This window comes from Schistosoma haematobium, chromosome 7 (assembly GCF_000699445.3).
Source record: "Schistosoma haematobium chromosome 7, whole genome shotgun sequence".
Taxonomy (NCBI): Eukaryota; Metazoa; Platyhelminthes; class Trematoda; order Strigeidida; family Schistosomatidae; genus Schistosoma; species Schistosoma haematobium.
In genome coordinates, this window is record NC_067202.1 from 17976690 (window position 1) to 17987477 (window position 10788).

Sequence of the window (10788 nt, forward strand, 5' to 3'; positions counted from 1 at the left end):
TGCCAATCCTTACATTTACATCTGCATTGAATCCTTCATGTTCATCGATGATGCTTCCCAAATACATGAAGGATTCCATATCTTTCACCGATAGCTCTTCTAGAAATACTGCCAATTTCAAGTCCAATTAAAGGAATAAGATTAAGTATAGAGTTAGTAACTCTATCCCATAGAAAACTAACTCATTCAAAACAACTTTATCAGAAGGGGTTTTGTGAAGATTTTAGAAATCTCACCGATTGAAATGATGAGTCAATTGAAGCTAGACCACCATGGAAAACCTGGAATCACTAGACGGCCGTTTCGTCCTAGTATGGGACTCCTCAGTAGTGCGCATCCACGATCCCGCACCCTGAGAGATTCGAACCCAAGACCTATCAGTGGAGTTCAACCAGGTCTGTTGTGAGATATCAACTCACTGATGACAATGGTGTACGGTGGCGCAACTTCGTGGATTGGTTGAAGTTAGACATTAACACAGTTGGATGCCGACTCAGTGGTCTAGTTGATTAAGCGCCTGTCGCGAGACTGATAGGACATGGGTTCGAATCTCACAATGCGGGATCATGGACGCGTACTGCTGAAGAGTCCCACAGCAGGACGAAACGGCCATCCAAAGCTTCTAGGTTTTCCATGGTGGTCTAGCTTCAACTGACTCATGATTTCAATAAGTGAAAACAACTTTAATCAGAAAAAGTTAATTTTAACCATCTAAAATCAATAAAATATTTGTAATCAAACTTTTATTTTATCCTATCTATTGATCTATTAACATGAATGCTCTTAAAAAACCAAAAAAATGTTCTCTTTTCTCGTTTCTTTGTCTTATTATCAATTTGAATAACCAACTTGGTAACTAATTGTTACCATCCAATGTTTTTCTTGAATCATTAATTAGACATTATCTTTTATAAGACTAAATTTAACCGATATACATACATATATCATTAATTAGTTGGCTAAGAATCATTTGATTAGTATCGATTTGATATTCATTAATCAAATGTATTTAGTGGAGACAATATAATATAAACTGAAAAACAATGAAAGATAGATGTACAATATGATAGATTGATTAAAGTTAGACATTAATAGCGTTGGATATTAGATCAGTGAGATAAGATGGTGGTTGGAGGTAGTCAACAGGGAACCCTGGACCTATGTTTCGTGCTATTTGATACTCATTACTAAGGTGTACCTATAATCTTGAGGGAACTGCTGCTCCCCGATGGATTTGACCCTATGTCAACCAGCTTCACAGTCAGAGACGTTACCACTGGGCTATCCTGGCCGCGACCGACCTCCTGTAGGACTGGGATGTAATCAAAGTTAGTTGATCACTGGGTGGTGATCAATGTCATGTTTGTCAAGTCCTTCTAAGTGCAGATCGAATGCTATCGACCAAGTTCCAATGTGGCTACAGAAGGTCGGTCACGGCCCGGATAGCCCAGTGGTAACTTCTCTGACTGTAAAGCTGGGTGACACGGGATCGTGTCCGTCAGGGAGCATAAGTTCCCTCAAGATTACAGGTACACCTTAGTGACAAGTGCCAAGTAGCACAAAACATAGTTCCAGGGTTTCCTGTTGACTACCTCCAACCACCATCTAATCTCAATATATAATGCACTCAGTGTCGAGTCACCTAGACTGGTGGCCACATTGCAAGTTGGTCGATAGGATTCGATCTGCACTAAGAAGGACTTGACACACATGACATCGATCACTACCCAGTGATCAATTAATTGTGACTAGATCAGTAGTTCAGAGGTTAAGTTTTCATACACCAGAATATAGATTTTGGGTTTAAATATCGAGTGCAGAATCGTGGATATACATTGCTGAATAGTTGTATACTACGATGAAATGTTCATTCGATACTTCTAGGTTTCCAATAATGGTCTACCACTGATCGGTTTATTATCTCGATTATTGAAAAGAGAGCAAGAACTACACCAATCTTTGTTCTTGCTCTCTTTAAAATAATAAAGGGAACTATGTGTATGAAAGATCTCGATTACATTGAAAGTACTGATTCAGTTTACCAATCGCGATAACTAGTGTAGAATCAGAATCAGGATTTGTAGAGAATGTAGTAATTTTTTGGATAGTTGAATTCATGGGTCGATCTAAGTTAGACCACCAGTGAAAACCTGGGGGCACTAGATGACTGTTTCCTTCTAATATGGGACTCTTTAAGAGTGCGCAATCATGATCCAGCACGTGGGACTCGAATCCAGGACCTTCGATCTAGAATGCGAATTCAACTATTGAAATAAATTACTACAATCTCCACAAATTTTCATTCTGACAGTAATCATGTCTTCACTAGTGGCTATCTTCAAGATGGATTTTCTAGAGTTCTAGTCAAAAGTCATGACCAGTGAAGTCCAATCCATGTCGAGTGGAAACAGTTCTCCATCTCAGACAATGGATGGAGAATCGATTGAAATTAGTGTATAGTTAAGCATAGAATACATTATTTGAGCAATGAAAAATGTAGAAAGTGGGTAAGTTATGTAACTAATTAGGCATTGATTTTGATATTTGGTCACTTAGTAAACTATAGAATTTCAGAGTGGACTACTTTATTTGTTATTGTTCCATGGATTATTCATCCATACTCCATTCTATTATGTGTATTAATTTACTCAGTCGTATTGCAACAACGCAATGTTCCTTGACCTTCCTATTTTCCGTTTCCCTTCACGATTCTAAGTCAGCACTTACCTCGTGATGCAGTTTGGTGATTTCTTCAATGTGTGCCCTATCCACTTCCAACATCTTTTCCTAATTTCCTTCTCAGTTGGTAGATGGTTTGTCCTCTCCCACAATAGATTGTTGCTGATGATATCTAGTTAACGGATATTGAGTATCTTACATAGGCAATAGTTTGCAAGTACTTGTATCTTTTTGATGATGTTCGTCGTAGTCGTTCTCCAAGTTCTCCAAGTGGTTTTCTTAGGAGGCTACACCTCGAGCCTTCGACCTAAATGTCTGATCTATAAGGCAGTGAGGTAACGTCAGAAGATGCAGTCCCGTGGTAACTGGTGACTAACAATAGATTCATACGCTATTTGTTCCCTCAGAATCTTGAATTCCATGTGCACTATTGGCTTGGAATCAGGGTTTTCCAACTCCTCTAGGTAAACCGTCTGTGTCCATCAATCCAGCTAAAGCGTCGGACATTCTCTTTTCGTCCTCTCAATCTCGTAAACAACACCCCATTCGAAAGCAAACAGTTAAGAGGACTTTCCTAGGAGTGGTTTTATGCACGTAATCATATGAGAGTATTTCAAGAGGAAGAATAGATTCTCCCAACAATAAATTTTTAGTTAATCATATATATTATTGAAATATGAGAATATTTTATAAGCTAAACTCATCTCATCTCTTTCTTCAAATCAATTGATCAATCAATCAATTAATCAATATTACTTGGATATTAGTTACAAGAGAAAATAATCAATAATCTTTATTTCTATTAACATGATTGATTGATTAATTATCAATGATTCAAAAGTTATAACGAATTGTTCTCCTTCTTCTCCCTCCTTCCCCTACCTCCCGTTTTTTTTTCAAAAATTGATTGATTACAGAATACTGTAAAATAACAGGAAGTAATTATGATCATATTTTTCGAATTAAATAAAAATTATCAGAAGGAGTTTTGTGGAGATTTTAGAAATTTCACTGATTGAAATCATGAGTTAATTGAAGTTAGACCACCATGAAAAACCTGGAAGCACTAGATGGCTGTTTCGTCCTAGTATGGGACTCCTCAGCAGTGTGCATCCACGATCCCACACCTCGCGAGATTCGAACCCATATCCTATCAGTCTCGCAACAGGCGCCTAATCAACTAGACCACTGAGTCGGCATCCAACTGTGTTAATGTCTAACTTCAATCAATCCACAAAGTTGCGCCACCGTACACCATTGTCTTCACTGAGTTGATATCTCACAACAGACCTGGTTGAACTCCACTGGTAACGGCTTCTCACTAGGATCAATAGAGGATAAATCAATTAAATTTAGAAAAAAATAATAATTTATTGTTCATTATTCAATATTAGTGTGATATATGCTACTTATATCAATATAAGTAGGATATAACATAAGTCAGGAATAGAATATTTGGCAGTAGAAGGCTCTAAGAAGATCGAAGGAAAAAGAGAATGAGAACAGAGAATGATTGATGTGGAAATGAATTGCTTACTGTATGGTTCACAGATATTACTAAACGAGTCTGTAATGTTGTATTCAAATATATTCGGTTATCCGCACTTGTGTATCCTATTCACTATATCGGAACAATGAACAAACAAACAAGTTAAACATTATTCATTGGAAATATTATTAGAATTGATGGTGACAATGATAATGTTAAGGATCATTGTAGCTTATTGTAATATACGGCATTACTAATTGATCTGAAATGTATCAAGTTCAAGTATATATTAAGTAATATAATTATCCCCCGAATGCCTTGGTACGGCCGAGAGCGGTAAGAGTCAGCTCTCCCTCTCTAAATTCTCTCACATAGCCATACGTATACAGCCACTGTCAAAGAAGTTCTACTCGCTGCCTACCTGCAATCGGGGTGTTGTTGATGAAGTTGAGAGGACGAAAAGTGAATATCCGGAGCTTTAACTAGGTTGATGGATATGGAAGGTTCACCTAAGAGAATTGGGAAACCCTGATTCCAAACTAATGGTGCACATGAGCTCTAGGACCCTGACAAAACAACTGGCATATCAACCAATTATTTGTCACCAGCTACCACGGGATTTCATCTCTTAACGTTGCTCCACTGCCTTGTAGATAAGACCTTCAGGTCAAAGGCTCCAGGTGTGTCCCCCTGAGAAAACCACCTAATTCAGTCTCGACATCCGAACACTATCCCAGCCCATACACAAATTACGTGATTTATGTAGCGCATATGTATTCAGTGCCCCTTTGCAACAATATTTATATTCAAATAAATAAATAAATAAAAACATAATTAGTTTTAATTGGACTGTTATAATCTGTAAACCCTATTCAGTTTAATTACATGACGCAGTTCCCAACATGTGACCTAATCAATTATACAAATCGTGAAGATTAACAATAAGATAGAAAGCTTGATCTCAATGGACAAACAAATCCTGTAGATCAATTATGCATTTATCGATCTGCACAAAAATTTTTTTTATCCGATCACAATGTAAATGAATAATTCGTCTATATTAGCCAAGCTCACAAATGCATTTCTTACATATTACTGAAGCAATGTATAATTTCTGTAGCTTATTAACAACATTCACTTGGTTCATCATTCATAAGTAGTGGAATTCATCCAGTGGAACACTAAATCACTGTGTTGTCATGGATTCGGATTCCTTGACGGTATACACAATGCATTAAATAATCCGAATATGGTTAGAATGAAGACAGTTTACATGATGATTTGAAAATGATATGATTAAATGATTGACTAGGAATCCAATAGTAGGCAGAGAGTCAGTCGGTCAGCTACAACGTAGGACCAGGCACATATATGCATCGGTCCAAGTTGCCATATCTCATTAGCACAACATGACGAACACCCAATTCACAGAAGTTGTTAATTCAATGGTGGTAATATATAAAAGAAAGATTGCATATAAGGACACTGTACAGGAAGAAACAATTAGTTCGTAGAAAGAAAGAAATGAAGCGATTTTAATCTCATAGTTTAAGAGAAGACAAAGAGTGTATACACCACCTACACCATTGTGATCGATTCTAAGCCATGTCACACAGAGTCTCCAACCATTGCTTACGATTGTCACGCGGACCCTAACTAAGTATTTTGCATCTACCAACATGGCTCAGATTAGAAGTCAGTGACTTCAAGCACTGATGCCACGTATTGGTCTGGCCGCTCCTAACTATCTTCCAACCATCCATAACACCAGTTGAAATTACCCGTCGTGGTAATCGGTGTTCACGCATACGCAACACATGACTCAACCATCTCAGTCGATGAAAATTCACAACCTCATCAACTGATCTACCATCATTACCTAATGTCCTGCGTGTAACCTCACCATTACATACCCGGTGATCCCAGCAGACACTGGCAATATTTGTAAGGCATCTGTGGTCAAATACTAGTAGCTTACGAGTGTCTTCTACTCTTAATGACCATGTTTCGCTACCGTAAAGTAAAACAGAACGGACTGCCACGCATTATACTCGTCCTTTAATTGATAGACGGATATCTCGCCTTCGCCAAAGGTGACGTAAGTTGGCAAAAGTCAAACAAGCTTTTCGAATCCGTGTTGAGATTTCGTCCGATACCAACCCATTAGGGCTGATCAGACTTCCAAGATAAGTGAAGTTGTCGACGCGTTCGACTACTTCACTCCCTATTCTTAGTTCAGGTGTTGACCTAGACCAATAGTAGTAGATTACTGATATTGGATTAAGATGGAGTTATTTTACAATTTGACTATTGGATCATGATACAACTCTGTCATGGTTACTGTATAGCTTGAAGACTATCATTTTGATCTCACGTAGGATCACAGTATAGACGAATCTCATACCTGAGTGAAACAGTTTTCGAGCACTCTCAGATCTTCCATAGTTCTTTACATGATATCAGTTTACCACGAAATTAACAGATATCTCATCAACTGTTTTTCTTTTGGAATAAAATTGCATGTCATTATGAATGAAGCATTTAATTTTACACAGTACAAGTAAGTTTTTGAAATCAAGTGAAGATATAAGCAAAGATAGATAGTGGCTAGCAGTGGAATCCAAGACATGCGTTTCGTCCTCTTTGTCACTCATCAGATGGATGCAATTATATGCACCTTTCATTTCAAACGCCATCACGATATCCACTTAACTACTGAATCTCCATAGCCACTTGCTTGTGCAATCGGGTGAAGTTTAAATTCACTTGGTATTGTTTACTTGAATCTTCCCGTTGATGTATAAGACTGTAATCGATCAACTCAAGGATGCAGATATATCCAGTTAACAAGTCCCAATTTGGACAAAACGCGTATCCTGGATTCCAGTGCTAGCCACTGCTCATCCATCTTTGTTTAGAATGCTCGTGACTTAAGGCAATGCGCACAGCATGCACATATGCCAATAAGAGACTGATCAATTACAGTCCTTAACAACAGTGGGAAGATACAAGCAAATAATACAAGGTGAATTCAAGTCAAGATATTTTTAAAAACACTATTCATCGAAATATCTAGGTATCATAGGAGACAGATGAGAAAGTTTGTCTACTATTGATGATACTACTTAGTAAGGCTTGTACTTCTCCGTTGTTCAGATTCAGAACTAAATCTATGGGTTTGGAACATTAATTATACAACGCATCTGTTTTAAAATCAACGAGATCCGAAACAGACTCGTTTGAAAACTGTACCTTACCAACTACTAAGTTCGATTATTTAATCTTAATTTGATGTTTATGTCATTTTACTATAAACTTAATTCCACCTTGTACGCTTAATATATTGTCAACTAACTTTTCTGCATATTCTTCCCTCTTTCATATTCTTAGAGAGATATTGTTGTAAACGCTTCTTGGCAGTGCACAAAATGCCCTCAGGTCACATACAAACCTACCAAAGGCTGAATATAACACAAGACACAATCTTACTTACTACTTACTTACGCCTGTTACTCCCAGTGGAGCATAAACCGCCGACCAGCATTCTCAAACACACTCTGTCCTGGGACTTCTTTTCTAGTTCTATCCAATTCTTGTTCATTCTTCTCATGTCTGTCTCCATTTCTCGGCCCAATGTGTTCTTTGATCTTCCTCTTCTCCTTTAACCATCAGAATTCCATGTGAGGGCTTGTCTTGTGACGCAGTTGGGTGCTTTCCTCAATGTGTGTCCTATCCACTTCCAGCGCTTCTTCCTGATTTCTTCCTCCGCGGGAATCTGGTTTGTTCTTTCCCACAGTAGGTTGTTGCTAATAGTGTCTGGCCAACGGATCCGAAGTATTTTACGTAGACAACTGTTAATAAACACCTGTATCTTCTGGATGATGGCTTTTGTAGTTGGCCAAGTTTCCGTCCCATACAGTCTTGACATTTGTATCGAAAATTCTAACTTTGGTGTTGGTTGACAGACAGTTGTTTTGAGTTCCAGATATTCTTCAGTTGTAGATATGCTGCTCTTGCTTTGTCGATCCGCGCCTTTACATCTGCATCATATCCACCGTGTTCATCAATGATGCTGACCAGTTATGTAAATGTTTTTACATCCTCCAAATCTTCTCCGTCAAGTGTGATTCCATTGTTGCATGCTGTGTTGTATCAGAGAATCTTGTCTTTCCCCTTTGTGTATGTTAAGACCTACTACTGCTTCACTTGTCGTCTTCTGTATTTGTTGTTGCATGTGCGATAGAATAGCCAGATCATCAGAGAAGTCTGGATCGTCCAGCTGAATCCTAGATGCACACTGTATTCCATGATTCCCCTCAGATGTTGACGTCTTCATGATCCATCCAGTCGATCACTAGGAGAAGGAGAAAGGCTAAGAGTAAGCAACCTTGCCTGACACCGGTCTTTACTTCGAACGAGTCTGTCAGCTGTCCTCCATGCACGATTTTGCAGTTTAATCCATCATAGGAATTCCGTATGATATTGACTACCTTCTCAGGCACGCCATAGTATCAAAGAAGCTTCCATAGTGTTATCCTGTCCACGCTGTCAAATGCTTTCTCTTAGTCAATGGAGTTGATGTAGAATGATGAATTCCATTCCACAATGATCTAACAAGACACGATCACTACTAATAAAATTTGACATTATTACATCATCAAAACATTTATTATGCAAGAGGAGAGTTAAAACCTCATTTTTATAATCAGAAAAACATTCAACAATCGCTTACAAAGTATATGCAGTTTGTTGAATAAATGGCATTACATGAAGACACATTCCAATCCTGCCGAATGTTATTTCCTGGCAAGAATACTGAATGCTAACTGTTGGGATCCATTTATAGTCTAATACTATTGTATGCTATTGTATAATTATTAAGTAACTAAACTATACATATTCATATTCCTCTCATTATAAGTTTCATATTGACGCGTAGATGATTATTATTCGATATGCCTTTCTTGAGTTACGCTCAGTCTATTAATTACAGTCTCCCACATTCACAACCACTTTTGGCTTGATCTTGTACAAATGTGTATTTCCTATTCTAAGATACGATGTGGTCTGTTTGATTTGTATATATAAACTCAGTATGTGTGAAAAACATGATTCATATCGCAAAGGCTGATGTTGGTGTTCTGGACTCAACAGGTAGGGCTAGGTGGGAAGCAGGACCGATAAAGATTCTAGACTGCTCGTACTGTTTTATACGTCATTGGTCCTGTCGATAAATCACTGTTCTCTAATTGGCGGTATCATTACGTAATATATTGATAGGGGCACAAGGTGATAAGTTATAGCATCGAATTTCCACTGTACATGAACAATGCTACCTTATCTTATCTTCAGAAGGCTCGAAGTTAATCAATGTTAGAATGAAGTCAAAGATCATTTCAATCTGACCGATGATACATTTTTTTAAAACACTAAGTTTCGATTCAAAGGCAAATCGTAATCCATCTGTTCTATATTGTAAAAAAACTTGTGACAGAATGACTATGTTCAAACTATTTACACAAGATGCATAAATGGCAACTAGGAAAGATCAAAACTCAGTCGAGGATATCAATAATGGGATAATATATCATCATGATCGTTGAAAAAGTTAGTGGCCACATCGACTTAGTAGCTTAGTTGACAACGGGTGGATGATTTGAAGTGAAAGTTAATAAGATCGTCTAAATGCTAATATATATATTAGGATGGAGTTACACCCATTTGATGAATCCTGAACAAGATGATGCATGTCTTCTAGATTTCACTGCTAGTTAAAATCCATCTATTTCAGAAAATTAACTTTAGGAAAATAGTTAAATCGAAGAATAACCAATAATCAGGCAGTTGGGATGTTTTGGCACAAAAACCGTTCGGTCTATTTAGTCAACCGATTTCGGGGTGGTTTTTAACTTATCCATAACATTGAGCATTAATTGTACAAAATATTGGAGACTAATTTAAATTTGGAAATATCACCTATTGCAATTGATCGATTATTGGGTGGTGATCAATGTCATCATGTATATTAGATGCTTCTTATTACAGATCGAATCCTATCGACCAAGTTCCAATGTGGCCACTAGTCTAGGTGACACGACCTTGAATGCATGTCTCTGACTGTCAAGCTGAGTGACATAGGGTCGAATCCGTCAGGGAGCATCAGTTCCCTCAAGATTACAGGTACACCTTAGTGATGAGTGCCATGTAGCACGAAACATAGGTCCAGGGTTTCTTGTTGACTACCTCCAACCACCATCTTATTACCTATTGCATTCCAAACTGGTAACCAGGAAATATCAAATTACCAGCAAGACTGGAACTGTTATCTGTTCAATTTCATGAAGTTGTAGCTACACATTGATTAACAGTTTAAAACTAAAGCAATTGTCGAGTATAAATTCACTTGGTATTGTTAACTTGAATCTTCCAATTGATTCGTCTCTTATTGGCATATGTGCATACTGTGTGTATTGCCTTAACTCATAAGCATTCTAAGCAAAGATGGATGGATAGTCGCTAGCAGTAGAATCGGGGGCACGTGTTTCGTCCTACTTGGGACTCGTCAGATGGGTGTACCTACATCCTTGAGTTGGTCGATTACAGTCCTATACATCGACGGG